This window comes from Amblyomma maculatum, chromosome 2 (genome assembly GCF_055883805.1).
Source record: "Amblyomma maculatum isolate TAMU_Amacu chromosome 2, ASM5588380v1, whole genome shotgun sequence".
Taxonomy (NCBI): domain Eukaryota; kingdom Metazoa; phylum Arthropoda; class Arachnida; order Ixodida; family Ixodidae; genus Amblyomma; species Amblyomma maculatum.
In genome coordinates this window covers 182,421,691-182,438,967 of record NC_139345.1, presented here as the reverse complement: position 1 = coordinate 182,438,967, position 17,277 = coordinate 182,421,691, and the positions used below count along the sequence as shown (strand labels likewise).

Genomic DNA, 17,277 nt, shown 5'->3' with positions numbered 1-17,277 from the left:
TTCGGCTTTTGCCACACGAGAGCAGCTGCTGCTGAGTGGTGGTGGGGCTGGTGATGTGACGTTCTGCTTCATTCTTGACTTAGGATTTCCAGCTTCAGATACCACATAGGGCATCAGTTTCTGCACATAATCTGTGTAAGCACACAAAAGAGCTGTAACTCGTGGAAGCATTAAGCTGACCTTTGAAGGGAAAACGAGGGGCTCGTTATGACACAATTTAAAGGAGCGAACAGCCTACGAGTCCAAGGCAAATGTTGGGGATATTTTTATGTTTGGTTGATAACAAGAATTAGTTTTATGAGGATTTTAGGGACAAAGAATATTAAATCTGAAACAAGCATTTAATATAAGACTAATTCTTGTCAATACAAACAAGAGAACAACAAAAAAAATATCCCCAACATTTGCCGTGGACTCGTAGGCTGTTCGCTCCTTTAAATCATATGGACGCAAAACACTTGAAAGAGCTCGCCAAATGTGGGCTGTTCTTTCACAGGATAAGCAGTTGGAGCACCTCCCTTTGCTTTTGGATACTTAACATGCCATCGAGGCACACCCTCTCTTGTGCATGCCTGTTGCCTTTCTGAGTTCTCATTATAATGTAATGCTGCAAGTTGAGTCCTATCCTGGGAAGGTGCATGTCAACCAAGAATGTAACAGGAGACAAATAAATTCACTTTACACAAAGGAATGTCTCTGCAGTGCAAATGTGAGAGATCAGGATAAAAACTACACACTTCGCTGTGTGAACAGCCAGGCTGCAAGCATAAGCTAAAGGTCACGACTTTCAATTGAACTACAACTGATGAGTACCTTGCGGCAGCAAACATACTAAAGTTGACTGTGTAATGAGAACAGCTGCATAGTCAAGACTTTTTAGGGGTAGTTCAGTATTAGTAGCACAGTACAGCACAACTGTGGATTAGTTTCTGGTAGCTACATTACGGTAGACATAGGCCAATGCTTTTTCAACAAGTGCTAGCCTGAAACATACCATCTTATTCATGTAGTGTAATTAACTTGCCAGACGATGCTTTCTTATTCAGACAAAAACTGCAGGAAAGGCGAATTCTCTCCCAGAAAATGTGCAGTATATCTGTTTGCTATCTGTTTCCTGCTAAATGTATGAGGTAGATTTTTCATTTGCATGGCTTCAATCAGGCAGAAAATGCTATGAACACTCAGTGTGGGGAAGTTACCTGGCTTTCTTCTCAGGGTTAGAATACTGGCCGAATTTTAGAGAAAATGGAGCAGCAGAGAGTGAAATGATTCCAATCTATATATTTGAAACATGGTTGACAGCTATGGCATGGCAGCCAGGAGAACTTTGGCTGTTGCTACCTCCTTCCATTTTTTTTTTATGCCTTGGAGTCTTGAAGAAAAAAGTGGTAAAAGGATCTTCCTTAGCAACAAACCTGCATCGCACAGCACCATGCAGATGGCATGAGGCATGCTTTGTGAAATAATTTAAATATGCAGACAAGATCTCAAGGGAAAAACTATAAACGAAACTACATAATAATTTTTCACCATGCTAGAGAAATGCAACTGAAATGCAAAGTTGAAAAAAAAGATACACAACTTCAAGTTTCTCCCACATATCAGAAATTTGTTTTGGTGAAGTCTGGGAATCAGGCACTTACACTCTTGAATGCCAATCTAAAATGCAAAGTATTCAGCTGAAGTTATCCCTAATGGGCCAATAATGCAGCGCTTCTATACAGACTTTGTTTTGCTGGCCGCAGTTATACTATGTGCCAAGAGAAGTTTCATCCGTTAAATTGCAAGCAAACAGCTTTAAGTGGACAAGGCGTAGCATGTGGAAGGAGTGCGTTATCAGAATGATGAAAAGGTATTTAAAACATTTCCAGGAAAAGCAGCCCCAAATAACAGCCAGAAAGAAGTACCTGCTTTGAGTCACTCTCTGGGTTCAACGTCTCCGTGAAGACAAACTGGAAAAGTTCCTGCTCATGTGTGTGGAAATTCTTAATATGATTGAGCAGCGATGTACATTTTGGCACAAAAAGCTCTTTGTGTCCATCGCTTGACGCTGTCGCCCAGTAGAGGTGGTTGTTAATGGATTTTATCCACGGCTAAATATCTTCTTGGCCAGCTTTTTTCGCAGCTGCACGGAGTTTCTTGGTAACACCTAAACGACGACCATAATAAAACCATGATGAGCATTTAGAAACATCTTCCTATACACTGAGCAATGAAAGCTTCTCATGGTACCTTTTGCTACGTGCCAGACATCAAATTCATGTTAGATGGTACCTCTTTCTTTCGTAGAGAATGACTTTATCTGCGAATGCCTGTTAGTAACCATTCTTTGAATTTCAATACCATGACTTTCGAGGTGTGCCAAAGCAAGCTCTAGGCCTCGTCGTTCCATTCGGTAGCTTCCACCAGTTTTATTGAACTGAAAGATACGATACTTTTACATGTGAAAATGAGTACCGTAATGATAAAGAATGACGAACAGTGGGAAGTCCTGGCAGAAAGCATATTTATAGTCAAAAGTTAACCACACCTGTACAACTTCAAGTATTGCGTTCTGCTCCACATCTAGAAGTGTGTACGTGCCAAATTTCGCACTAAATCCTGGGGAATCCGCACGCCCGTCCCTATCAAGTGTGACACCTCTTCCGTGGGCTCATTCCAAGAAAACAGCTTGCTCTTCTTCCTAAACCTAAAATAAAAATTATATGTGAGCCCATTTCCTGGAGAAAAATCTTACAGCCGCATGCTTACTTTTTTTGACAGCTGGCCACAAATAAGAACGCTGTATGTTGAAAAACGTTCTGTTGGTGATAACTTGCACCGTAAATGAAGCCAGGATCCTAAGAGGTGTCACTGCATTGTTTCCTGAAAACAAGATGGGTGTACATATCTTCTGGTTGAGAAGAGGCTGTCGGTGCACAATTGCTTGGTTCGTCCAAAAATGATGGTGCCCTGATCCACATTCACTCTTCACTTGCAAGTACAGTCTCTTCAAAGTGTATGACTACTTCACAAGGTGCAAGGCACACATTGCAGACCTCAAAAAGCTGGGTCAGAAATTGTGTATGACTACTTCACAAGGTGCAAGGCACACATTGCAGACCTCAAAAAGCTGGGTCAGAAATTTTTGCTTCCACAAAGAAAATACGGTTCTTATTCCGTGCTTCGGGATGTCCTTCCTGTGAGGGATGATCAGTTCCTAGCCTGAATAAAAAAAACAAAAATTAAAACTGAAAGGTGATAGCAAACATCGGAATAACATGCATGCAAATGTCCATTTATGACTGGCGGTCAGCAGAAAGATCGGAATTACTTTTGGTATCTTCAATCTTTGTTCTGTTACTGCTCGAGACTAGCTAGGAAGAAGCAATGCTGTGAAATTTGCGTACTAAGCTCGTCCAAAGGGCTGTAATCATCAGTGCTGTCTTCATCTAGTGGAGGCGCCTCATAAAAGAAATTGGCATCCGCATTTTGAACTTCCACACGGGCTCCCATGTTTATTTGCGTTGCAACATCAACAGTACCGTGTTCAACTTGGGGCCTAAAAAGATAAATAGGACATATAAGTGAATATTGTGCACAAATACAGCTTGCACTGTATTGGAGGAAATGGATTAAATGGATTATTATAAGATAATTTAGAAAGGTTTCCCATTAGCGTAATGATAGCAACCGATGCCTTCAGTGTCATGTAAAGGCAGGCGGTAGAATATATACTGTACGCTTCTAGATTGGGCTTTTTCTGTTTGACTTCCGAATTTCACCCATATTTTTCAGGCGGAGTTCTTGGCGGTGGTGCTTGCTCTGCACAAACTAGACCCACCATACTGTGCAGTGGCTGCTATTACAGACTCTTATTCCTTGTGCTCGTCGCTTTCTTCGAATGTGGATTCGCCAATCCTAAACACCTTTCTTTCATTGCTCCCTTCAAATTCCAGCCTCATACATATGGTGTGGGTACCAGGCTACAGCGATGGGACAGACAGTGAGGTTGATGATACACTAGCTAAAGAATCTTTGAATGGCCCTGTGTTGCCCTGTCCTCCCGGCAACAGCGTAATTAACAGCAGCGCGATATCGTAGGCGCTCCATATTAAGCACGCAGACTCTAGCTATTTTAACATCGGATGACTACCAGTATCTCATGTATGCAATGGAGCAGGAACCCATGTCAATCACAGCAGATTGAAGTCTCTCTAATAAGGCTGCGCTGCCGTATTCCGCCTCTGTAGGTTTATATGCACAGGTCTGGTTTCGCGTTTACTCCTGTCTGCGCATTATGTGGTGTAACGGAATCAACAGAACATTCTTGCTGTTTTGCCACCGTTTCGCCATGATGAGAACACGATATTTGGAGAAGCCGTTGCAACAGCTGAGACTTAATTTGAGCACAGTGATTTTATTATCGCTTGGTACGACCATGCTTAGATACAGCCACAGCTCTAATTTTTACACCATTTAAAACATTTTATAGCATGTAAACATCTGCCTTACTAATATCCTTTCAATTTCTTATTCAGTATAGCTACAAATCGCACAGTGTTCACCTCATGCGTGTGCTATAAATTCTCCTTTTTATTTCGGTTTTCCATATTTTACTTCGCTTCTCTCTTTCCTAGCAACCGTTTGATTTTTTGGCGATGTAATTACACGTCTCAAAACAAACATTGCTGGACCGAAATTCCCGCCGATCCCCCTGTGTGGGTATGTGCCATCAATTTAGCGGAAAACAACAACATTCATGAGCCAAAGAAGAAGAAGAAGAAGGCACCACCATGGACGGTTTTGATGCGCCAGGAAATGTCAGCCCCGGTGAGAGCATCCAACCTCTCGTATTCAGGATATGTCATGCGCACGAAGGCTAATTCCCTTCTTTTCTCCCTTCAACATCCGTATTACGAAACCACTCATGTATATTGCGTACCATTCTAATTGCGCTTCGAAGCACAATGAAAGCTGCGCCCGAACAACATAATTATAAGCGGCGCTGTAGAAATTTAGGCCGAGTTTTGATCTTGGGCGGCAGTTTTAGAGAACAGAGTGAGAAATTATGCAGTCATTTCGTCGAGATGAATGTTTTGTTCGAAGATGCTGGCGAAGGCCCTAAAGGATCGGTTTTTGTAACTGAGCGAATAATGTGGTGCCCATGTAATCTGCGCAGTATGCCAGAACGTGTGGCCGGGATGGCGGGTCTGTCATCTATACACACGTTGTTCGCGTCAACGGAATAGGGACGCCACTTTCATGTACATGGTCGTTGCCACTCCCCTTAACGGAGGTCTGACATCCGTTTGCGTTGTCATGTGAAATTTTTGTCCATGAGTCCTGGTTGGCAGATGGGTGGTGTGCGACGCCGTGTTTCGCAGTGATGATACCCAATTTTGAACAGTAGAAAAGCTTGCAAATTTCCCGCAGTGATCAAGTGACAACGGTGCGGGAACCAAGGCAGGTTTTCCCTTTGATGCTCTCGAGGTGGCCACTTCAATACAGCTTCATTGCGTGATTATATAAGGGGCAATTTCAATAGTATTATCTCCTCTTCGAGAATGTGCGTTTACACGCTCAGGTTGACACAATTTTGTCCAAATAAGTAGAGAATTTGGGTTCCCTGCTTCTTCGGAAGGCACATTTGATGCCGATACAGGGCACAGGCCTTCAGTATGGTCGATAGATGAGAAAGTAGAAAAAACATAATTTCGCGCGATGGGGAAATTTAGTGCGCTTCAATAACTTGTCTGTCTGTTGCTTTTCTTTTATAGCCACTTCTCTGCTCTTGCGCAATGCACGAAATCTACTCTTTGCTTCTTAAAGATTTGAATTTGAAACCGCATTTCGTCACAGTAGATCCATTACCATTTAACTGGCAATATTAGACTAGTGGTATTTGTGCATTTCTTATTTGTGTACCATTCATTCCCAGTTCTTGCAGCCGAGTTCTTGGATTCTGGACATGAATTTGATGACTGTAAGTTTGTTTAACTACTTCGAATACAATATGTCATCTGGTATGTAGTAAACAGCTTGACGTCATTCGTCAAATATATTTTCCGTCCACAGACAGAATTATAGCTACGAAAATGATTTACTTCAGCTATTGTTTTAGGATTTTTATGCGGTTTAATGATCCGTAGAAAACTTTTTTCAACAAGCCTTGGTTTATCAGGGTGGAGAAAGAGTAAAAGAAAATGCTACGCCCTACCGCCCTTCAGACTGTCCTGACTCCTGGCAAACAGGAGGCCCAGATCGTTAGGATCGCTTAGGAACAAATGCGCTTTACCTCTGCGATTCTAGATTTACAACGGAATTGCGCCACAAGAAACAGAGTGGAAAGACAAACGAGGAGAAATAAAAGGAGCCAATGCACAGACATTGCCATAAATATACATACCGCAGAGTTTGCTTCAGAGGCTATGTAACAGTTAAGCTTTACGTCGTCAGCGCTATAGATATTTCGATGGTGAGGAAAAAATAAGCTTTCCTGATCTAAGCTTCATGAGCTTCTGGAGCACTACAAGAGCTCCACAGAGTGTGTTGTGCAAGTTTTATAAAGGTATTACCAAAATGCACTGGGCTACGTATGTCGACTCGACTCGCAACTGCTTGCCTTTCATGACCAGTTAGCCTCAATGAAAATGGCAGGCACCGCTACCAAGTATGCAGCCTCAAATCTGGTGCCTGTGGTCGTGCTTGGATGGAAGCAAATTTTAAGTCACCCGTGTATTGTAGAATGTCCTTACACAATAAGTATCTCTTCCGTGAATAATTAAAAATGAAGAAATAAAATAAACGGCTTTGATGTCAGATGAGCTTTGGAGTTTAGAGAGCAGGCCTTAGGCACCCGCTCCTGGCATGGACTGCGTTGGCGTAAGCTGTGGGCAGCTATGGGTAGCATTGAGTATCCTGTCAGAGTTGGTACCGGCCAACGTGGAGCACAATATTCTGCACGGGCATCCCACAACCTCACGTGGGCATCTAATACATAAAAATCTCTTACACTGTGGTAAATGAGGGCGTTGCGATTCTGAAGGACAACGTAATGCTCTCGCGTCCTACACGTTTCTGTGAAGGGTGGGGATAAAGGGAAGTAAACAAAATCTTCAGCCAGGCCACTCAGGGAGCCAAACTGGACAAATATCAAGTTGCAGTCAATTGCTAGAAGAGAAACGTAGTTCAGGCGGTAGGTTTCGACTTGGGAGTGTCCTTTAGCACATGCACGGGAATCCCAGAGAAGTTGGGATTTCATAAGAAGATGAGATATGAAGAGTGCGTGTGGACACGTATTCAGCCTTTAGCAGTTTTTTTTTTAATCAGCGCTAAAATACAAAAATATAGAAAGAGCCAAACACGCGACGAGCGCAATGTGTGTTTGTCTCTTCCTATCTGTCCGTATTCTAGTGCTGCTTCAAAATAATGTTCAACCAACTTGCCCAACAAGCCACTCAACAAGCTATTACTTGCAAAAAAACGTGCTATCAGATTGATTCCAAAAGTACTATGACATTCCCATGCGCTTCCGTACTTTAATCAATATGTTATTTTGTCTGTTGATGTACTGCACCCATTCAAATTATTATGCGGGTACAAAACTGCAGTTAAAACAAATAATCAACAGCTGCTTGTAGTCTTTAATCTGCATCAATACACACCACTCTACACAATACTCTATACCTATTACACTGGTTTCTATTCTTTTTCCGTAGCTCATATCATTAGTACTCCTTATCCTATGACATAGGAAATTACCTTAACATAATCGCAATTATTGATATATGTCTCTAAGACATCGGAAAGAATTAGGTGTTACCTCTGACATGCATTTGCGTGTCTATTCTGGTGTCATTGTAAATTTTTTAGTGTATTGTACTCTATGTCGTTTCTATTCTTTATGTGCATTTCTAGTGCTGTGCACGCGATCAGCTTTATACTCTTGTCCTTTATCTTTCTTTGTTGTGATGGCGATAAAGTTTACATTAAGCATGATGTTCGAAAAACACACGGCTGTCGATGTATACTTGGGGGTGCTACTTCAAGCTACAATATGCAGGGTCTTGCCCAGTGGCCCCTGTTCCGACTGTAATGTGTGTGAAGAAATAATTTTTATTCAGTGCAGATCTAAAGGAGCAAAATCTATATATATATATATATATATATATATATATATATATATATATGCAGACAGCAAGACAGACTATTAGATAGATTGGCAGACAAGTAGAAATATCGATTGATTGATCGATCGGAAGAAGGAAGGTAAGGATGTTAACAAAAAGCTTCCGGTTGGCTACCCTACACGTAGGAAAAGGAAAGGGGTTAAAGAGGAAAGGAGAAAGAAGATGGGGAATGCAGTCACAACTTGCCAGTCAAGCCAGATGCTGTCAGGTAACAAAACAGTAATTGTATGTCATGAAGGCAGTAGACTGTTGTGACCACGGACAAGGACTTTATCTGGCGTTAAATGGCGAATATCCAGGAGGTCCAGCGCACAACGCTACTTATGTCTTTCATTCACAAACGCAGGGCATTAACACAGGAGATGGTCAACTTCTTTTCAAAGCCACAGTTTTCATAGGCAGGGCTGTCGACCGTTCGAATCCGGAAAGCATGTTCGTTTGTGAAAGCAACATCAAGCCATAAACGGCACAATACCACTGGTTCTAGAGGCACTGGGTTCATAGTTGTCTCTGTCTCTATCATTGTCTCTAATATAACTCAAGATATATGGCCTAATTGGCTTTGTGCACTGTGCATTTGTATTGTCGGAGACCCGCTTTGCAGGTAAAAAGAGATGACGAGGAAGAAGCAGACAGGATTGATCCTTTCTTAAGGCAATTCTGACACATGCAGTGAACTTTGTCCAATCTCCCATTGTGGGTAATGTCATATCTTGTTCGGGCAAGTTGAAGCCTGGCCGATCCCCCGTGTGTATGTTCCATGAGCCAAGGAAGAACGAGTAGGCACCACCATGGATGTTTTTAATGCACGAGGAAATGTCAGCCCCGGTCAGAGCATGTAACCTCTCATATTGAGAATATGGTGAGCGCACGAAGGCTAATTCCCTCCTTTCTCTCTTCACCATCCGTATTGAAAGATCATTAACTAATTGCACTTGAAGGGCAATGAACGCTGCGCCTTAGCATAATATAATTATGAGCCAAGTTGTAGAAAGCTAGGCCGAGGTTTGATCTTGGACGTTAGTTTGCTGAGGACGGTCTTAGAAATCATCTAATGACTAAGTTGAGAGGAATGTTTTGCTCGAAATGCTGGACAAGGTACTAACGGATTAATTTTTGTTACTGAGCGACTTATGTGGTGTCCGTGTAGCCTTTGCAGTATGCCAAAACGGGGGGTCGGAATAGCGATGGTGTCATCTATAGGGAACCTAGTGCACGTTAAAGAACCCCAGATGGTCGAAATTTCCGGCGTCCTCCACTACGACGTCTCTCTTGCCTCAGTCGCTTTGGGACGTTAGACCCCACAAACCAACCAAACTTTAAGGAACCTGCGCTAAGTATTGCCGTGCCGATTGCAGCGCCGTAACACATGACCTAGCTAGAGAACCAAGAAGTTTTCGTTGCATTCATAGTGCTTTTTTACGCCCCCTTTTTGTGTTAATAGGTATCACCTTCCGCGCTGTGTTGAACCCACACGTGGTATGCGTCATCTTTCTCGGCTACACTGTTAGAAGCTAGAAAAACATGTTAGCGGCCAAACGTGGACCTCTAATCGGCCAAAATGTGAGATCGCGCTTTTAATGACCCAAGCGGCTGACGGAAGCAGTTTTAGTCGCCGAATGGAACAATGCAGTGACACCTAAGGAGCGCAGGTTCCCCATACATATTTTGTTCACGACAGCGGGATATGGACGCCACTTAGGGGTAGCCATTCCTCCTAGGGGAGGTCTTACGTCTGGTTGCGTTCTCGTGCCTGGAAAGCACGTCCCTCTCGCGATCGGCGGTTAGTGGAGGGTGCAGAACTCCGGTGTGGCCTGTCCTCTCTCGCCAACACGATTACTTAGCGGCACACGTGTTTCGCGATTCTGAAATTTGTGTCCGTGAGTTCTTGTTGGAAGATGTGTGGTGTGCGACGTCGTGTTTCGCAGTGATGTGGCCCTATTTTGAAAGCTGTCAAATTTCTCGCAGTGGTCAAGTGGCATCGGTAGCGGAACCAAGGCCAATTTTTACTTTGATGCTCTGAAGGTGCCGACTTTAACACCGCTTCACAGCGTGAATATATAATGCACAATGTTAATACAATTATGTGCTTTCTGATAACCTGCGATGTGGCCCTATTTTGAAAGCTGTCAAATTTCTCGCAGTGGTCAAGTGGCATCGGTAGCGGAACCAAGGCCAATTTTTACTTTGATGCTCTGAAGGTGCCGACTTTAACACCGCTTCACAGCGTGAATATATAATGCACAATGTTAATACAATTATGTGCTTTCTGATAACCTGCGCGACGTCGTGTTTCGCAGTGATGTGGCCCTATTTTGAAAGCTGTCAAATTTCTCGCAGTGGTCAAGTGGCATCGGTAGCGGAACCAAGGCCAATTTTTACTTTGATGCTCTGAAGGTGCCGACTTTAACACCGCTTCACAGCGTGAATATATAATGCACAATGTTAATACAATTATGTGCTTTCTGATAACCTGCGTTTTCTCACTGAGTTCGACACAATTTTGTCGAAAACGCAGGAGATTCGGGAATTTGGGTTCCCCGCCTCTTCTGATATCACATTTGCTTGCGATCCTGGGAAAGGCCTTCAATGCGGTCAGTTGAGGAGAGAGTATAAAAAGCCTCATTTTGCGCTATGGTGAAATTAATCCACTTATTTTCCTGTCTGTCTGTCGATTTTCTTTTATAGCTACTTTTTTGCTCTTGCGACATGCACGAAATCTAGTCTTTGCTTCTTAAAGCTATCAATTTGAACCCATTTTGGTGACAGTAGATGAATCACCACTTAACTGGCTATATTAGACTAGTGGTATTTGTGGCTTTCTTACATATATATTTAGCTTGTTGTATGCGCTGCTCATTCCCAGTTCTTGCAGCAGAGTTTATGGATTTCGGATATCAATTCGACGAAGGTAAGTTTGTTCAAATTCTTCGAATACCATATGCCATTTGGCGTAGTAGAAAACAGCTTGACGTCATTCGGCAAATCCATTTTCCAGCGACAGTCAGAGTCTTATCTACGGAAATTACTTTCAACCAATATTGGTTTAACGTTTGCATGCGGTGTAATGTTGCGTAAAAACTCATTTCTCATAATAATCATAGAGCTCTTGTTTAATCAATTCCAAACCTGCTTCTATCAAAGCATGTTTAGCTACCCGGTCATTCATTTGACCAGATTTCAGCCACTATTCTCGAATCCGGTTTTAGAAGCAATCATGAGCGCGACATTTGAGAGCCGTTTCTTATCTATAAACTCAAAGCAGTGTCCTCAGGTTTAAATGAAAGTGGAGGAAAATCAAGTTCGATCCCTAGCATTTGAACGCCCAAATATGTACCTTTGTCAATGTTGTGTTATTGGCGCTTCTCGTTAATTGCATTATCATATCGCAAACGCATGCGCGTCATTCTTTTCTATTTTGTACTTTGGTGGAGCATATTGTCCTCTTTTAGGAGGTAGTAATAGATTTGCATGCCTATTTATGTGCTGTTCATTGAGCCTTCTGTTTTCTTTATTGTGTAATATCTCGCTTCTTTAATTTTGCTGTCCAGCAGTTGTACTTGTTTATCTTTGAACTATGTGTATACTATGCTATGACTCCTGAATATCCACGAATATATACATGTTTATATGAATGTATGTTTATCTGCTGCCGCCGCATTTATAAGATATACTAATTACTCCAAAACGTTATCCCCCTAGAGTGGCTCACATATCGCCTTGTAGCCACGTGCCTGATGATGCGTCTACACTTTGTCGTGCGATATTTTTTGTATCTTACCGTACACCTTTCTACATAACTGTGCCTTCTAATTTAGTGTCGACTTTACGACGAAGGTTGCTCCACAGCCGAAACGTCAATAAATTGTTTCACACGTTGTTCTTTGTTTGCACTAGATATACAGAGGGTCCAAGCTAACTTTAGCCAAGGGTAAAAAATCAAATATTTGAGATAGGCCAGAGAAACCACGTGTGTAAAGCTCCCAGCCATCTGGCTCACCACAGTCAATTTTGTTTTGTAATTAACTAATTAGTAGTTAAGATAGTTTTTCTAATTTACTATTGCCTTTAGACAATAAATGTGATTAGCAGAGTTGGAGGGCTCCTTCTAAAACCCGCATTCCGTTTATTTATGATAAAGGAAATCTCACGTGTGTCGTTTTTTCATGCTGTAAAGAATGCCCGCGAAATGCAAAAAATATCACGTGACTGACGCATTAGTGCGCCACTATTGTGCTGCCCACAAACTGGGCTTCAGTGAATGAAATCAGCTGCAGCCTTGGATCCGCGACCCCGTTGCAGAGGCAGGTCGATATATCTGCGATGGTTTTCTTCGTCCGCTTTAGCCAGTCGGCGCACGTGACGGTGCAAGTCACAGCGAGCTCACCGCGCTGGCTGCAACCATCGCCAACATAACAGCCTGCAGCTGGGACTGGGCCGCCGAGTCACAGCAGCAGAATTTTCGTTCACTCAAGCTATGATTGAGAGCAGCACAATCGCGGCGCACGAATGCGTCAGTCGCGTGATATTTTTTTCATTTCGCGAGCTTTCTTTAGAGCCTGGAAATACGACACACGTGAGATTTTTTTTTTTTGGAAATAAATGGAATGGGGATTTTAGACGAAGAACTTTGCAAATCACATTTATTGTCTAAAGGCAATAGTAAATTAGAAAAGTTAAGATCTTAAGTTAAGATCTTAAGATCTTAAGATCTTAATTGCAAAACCAAAAATTGCCTATTGTGCGCCACATGGCTGGGAGCTGTACAGACGTGGTTGCTTTGGTCTATCTCAAATGTTTCATTTTTAACCTTTCCCAAGTAGCACACAATGCGTGGCTCACCTGGGGCCCGTATGGGCAATTTGGGCTGGGGCCACCACAATAACACTTATGAGGGCCCCCTTTAGGGATCAAGTGTGCAAACCAAATTGGGCTTGCCCCTGCTTTTTCCATCTGGGCATCGTATAGGCGTGGAAAGGGCTAACTGAGTACATATTCCCTCATCTGGCCCTCAAGGGTCCCGCTTGGGGAATTTTAGGGCCGATGCAAAACAAATTTTAACTTTTTGTAGGAAAAGCCTGTGCTAAACAAAATGGGGCTGCTCACTCAAAAGCCCAATAGGTCCCCCACGGGCCACGGCGGGGCTAAATACGGGTATGCCCGCACATTGCCTAAATGGGACCCTTGAGGGGTAGTCGAGGGAAGTTCAGACAGAAATGTGAGATTTGTGCAGAAAATTCTTGGGCTGCCCCAAATGGGGCTACCACCAAAAACCTAGATAATTTCATTATGGCGTGTAGCGGACGTGGAAAGTGCTCTTTCTCGCTTCTGCCCGCATGGGTGTCTTGCGGGGCACTTTAGGGCAGACCCGATGCAAATATTGGCCTAAAGCAAATAGAGGCCCGAATGAGGTTACCCACTCAAAAAACGAATAGGTCCTGCATGGTTCGCTGCCGGGCTGAAAAGTGGGCATGGCCCCCTGCTGACCACACAGGGTATTTCTTGGGGCACTTGCGGGAAATATAACATATATTCGTATTACATGCGGTAAAATATGAGCCCAATTGGGGCTGCCCATGGAAGGCCGCAGCGGGCCCCAAATTGGCCGTAGGCGGGCTTACCTATCTTTAAGGCACCATTTTATTGATTAAATTCATGTTATAACGGCCGGTGAATGCCTCTTCTGGAATTTTCACATAACTGTCCTAAGCATATCCATGCCAATAATAAAAAGGTATCTATTGTTACTCAAAATCTACTTTATTTATACAGTATTGGCAGAAAATATGCAGCAGTAACTGTTCCGCTTCACGAGTATGTACTGAACTACCTCCAAATTTTTCCTGCGCGATTATTATTCTACACACACCACCGAAATAAATATTCAGACTCAAATTTGGGGGGGGGACCTGGGCCAGCCGACATTAATATAGTGTTGGGAATTAATTTATCTTAGGTTACTGAGCGAATACAAGGTAAAGAAAAAGTGCTCAATGTTTCTCACATGATAATTGATGGAACGTGGACATCCCCGAAAATGCCAGATTCTACCCATGAGGGCAGCACATGGGCCAGCCCGAATCGGAATGGCGTCCGCAAAGCCCGCGCTGGTACAATTCGGGTATTGGAGGGAGTAATCGACATAATAATTAAAACCTTGATCAATGGGGCGGCACTGCCTGTACAAACCTAGGACCCGCTAATCATTCTGGTATGCTGCATACATTCGGCTGTCAGGATTGAGTGCGGACAGCCCTTATTTGGGCTGCCCACACAGATACAGATTGGGATCGATCGCAGCAAATGTGGGCCCCTCTGGGGACATGTTGAAAATCCTGCATGTGGCCCGTATGGGCTGCCCTCACGGGCCCAACGCGTTCCCCACGTCATAGCTCCCTAAGTAGCACACATTACGTAGCCCACCTGGGGCCCGTATGGGTCCAATACACTATAGCGCAGCAAAAGACGAGGACACAAGAGCGAGAGACGAACACCACGAGCGCTAACTTCCAACAAATTTTATTCTCCTGAAGCATCATATATACACGCCAGAAAAACATGAATCACATGTGCAAACAGTATCAATTCCTTAGAAAGACAAGCTCTTTATCTGAGAGGAGAATGGAAGGTGTGCTTACACACGCGCATCCTGAACTATTTATCTTTTCGGCTTCAATGATTTCGCGCGTTACTCTTTCTCTGCTTTTTCCTATTACAACACTTTTATCAAAGAAAGGCTTACAGGTTTTTGAGTTGCATTCGAGAATGTGGTCAACTAGCGATCCGCCTTGCCGGCCGTTTCTAACGTTGCGAGCGTGTTCCATTAGGCGCTCGTTCAGACATCTCCCCGTCTGGCCGATATAGTGTTTCCCGCATGACAAGGGAATTTTATATACAACACCTTCATCGCACGAGACGTACGGCTTCTGGTGCTTAATTGTGCATCCGCCTGCTTTTTTGGTGTTGGTTTCTTTCAGCTTGCACAACGTAGAAAGTTTCTTCGGCGCCGAGAACACTACGGTCGCATTCGCTCGTTGACCAATTCTTTTCAAATTGTGAGATATCTTGTGCAGATATGGTAAAACAACAAGGTTTTTCCGATCCAGAGGAACCGGATTTGGGTGGCATTGATTTTCTGGTTTCATGTTCTTAAGAAGTTTTTCGGCAACAGAAACTTGAACATGGGCGGGATATCCAGCATTAGTCAGCCTCCTGGACTGCTCTTGAAAACTATCGCTCATCATGTGTGGACAAGATTTCCGGAGAGCATTTTGAAAACATAAATTGATAATACCTCTTTTCACAAGTTTAGAATGAGCGGAGTGATATGGCAGCATCGGCTTGTCGCTACGCGGCTGATAGGCCCAGCATATGTGATGAGCGTGAAAGGTGAAGTTAATATCTAAAAATCTAATGGAGTTATTAATGGGCAATTCGCATGTTAGAACAAGCGGTTTAAAATGCTCTTTCATGATAGTTACAATGCTTTGAGCCTTTGGCTCAAGAGAGCCATGGTCACACTTAACAAGAACAAAAAAATCATCAACAAATCTAAAGACCTTGATTACGTCCAAGCTTTCAAGGTGGCTGGAAACAGCCTTGTCAAGTTTGGATAAAAACAGATTACTCAGAATCGGCGCTATGCACGACCCGATGCATATCCCTTCTTTCTGAAGGTAGGGTTTTCCTTCCCAGTTAATAAACGTTGACTGCAAGTAAATAGCTAAAATTTCTAAAAACCTGCTCGCCGACAGACCCGCCGAGTTCTGGAAAGCAACACACCCGAACTCATCTATGTACTCCTCTACACAGCACATCACCTTGTCGTTCGGCAGCGAGTAATAAAGATCCTTAACATCCACAGAAAATGCAACAATGCTGTCATTAGAGCGCAACCGAACGAAGTCTAAAATTTCGTCACATTTCTTAACCATAAAAGGATCGTCAAGCGGCAAAAGGTTAAGTTTGCTTTGTAAGTACATTGAAACAGTTTTTTGCCATGTGCCGGTTTCAGAAATGATCACTCTGAATGGTTTTTCTGGTTTATGGGTTTTTGCACTGAAAAACACGTCTAAAAAATCTTTCCGTGATTCGCCTATTTCTTTAGCCAGCTTGGTAAGGTTTAGCTTGTTGCATAGCTTCTTCGCTTTAGCTTTAACTTTTGACATCATTATTTCATTGCGGCAGTGAAATACAGAAGACACGGCTTCGCCCGCCTTGGACTTGTAAAGTTCACAGGATAGAATAGCAAAACCACCTTCTTTGTCAGCCGGCAGCACGACCAGGTCCTGTTCCTTGATGTAGGACTCGACGCGCTTGAGGGGTAGCTTGGAAGATCCTGGCTTTGAGCATTGGAGGATTTTTTGGAGGATTCGTCCCATCGGCTGGTCACGGCATGAGGGCGCGCAAGCTTGCAAAGTCAGAGTGGTACAGGCAAGCCCGGCTTTACAGGCAGTGCCTCGAGGCTCAACTTATCCCGATAGGCGGAAGTCAGACAGCCTGGCGAACTCTTCGTGAATACCAGCATATCACTGCTCAAGCTACCGAATGCTTGTGGGCTCAACACCTGCTACAACTACGGGCCGACCTTTCGAGCAAGACGAAGGCAGCCCGAAGCACAGTCCACACCCTGGAGGCCCTGGACCTTCCAGATGACGTGTCAAGAGTTCTATCGTTGGGACCAAAGTTTGCTGTGGAGCCCAAGCCGTCAGCTGCACAACTACTTGCGATGGTACGCCAAGTATCGCAGCGTGCAACGCAACTGGAACACGACCGCTGCATTTCAGAAGGAGTCGACGTTTTGCAATGCTCAAAGCCAGGATCTTCCAAGCTACCTCTCAAGCGCGTCGAGTCCTACATCAAGGAACAGGACCTGGTCGTGCTGCCGGCTGACAAAGAAGGTGGTTTTGCTATTCTATCCTGTGAACTTTACAAGTCCAAGGCGGGCGAAGCCGTGTCTTCTGTATTTAACTGCTGCAATAAAATAATGATGTCAAAAGTTAAAGCTAAAGCGAAGAAGCTATGCAACAAGCTAAACCAGCGTGCAACGCAACTGGCTAAAGAAATAGGCGAATCACGGAAAGATTTTTAGACGTGTTTTTCAGTG

At 43.5% G+C, this 17,277-nt stretch overlaps 1 pseudogene; it reads right to left on the bottom strand.

Moving 5' to 3' along the window:
- Positions 1-1,917: 1,917 nt before the first annotated feature.
- LOC146200552 (uncharacterized) lies at positions 1,918-16,552 on the bottom strand (annotated as a pseudogene).
- Between the last annotated feature and the right edge of the window lie 725 nt (positions 16,553-17,277).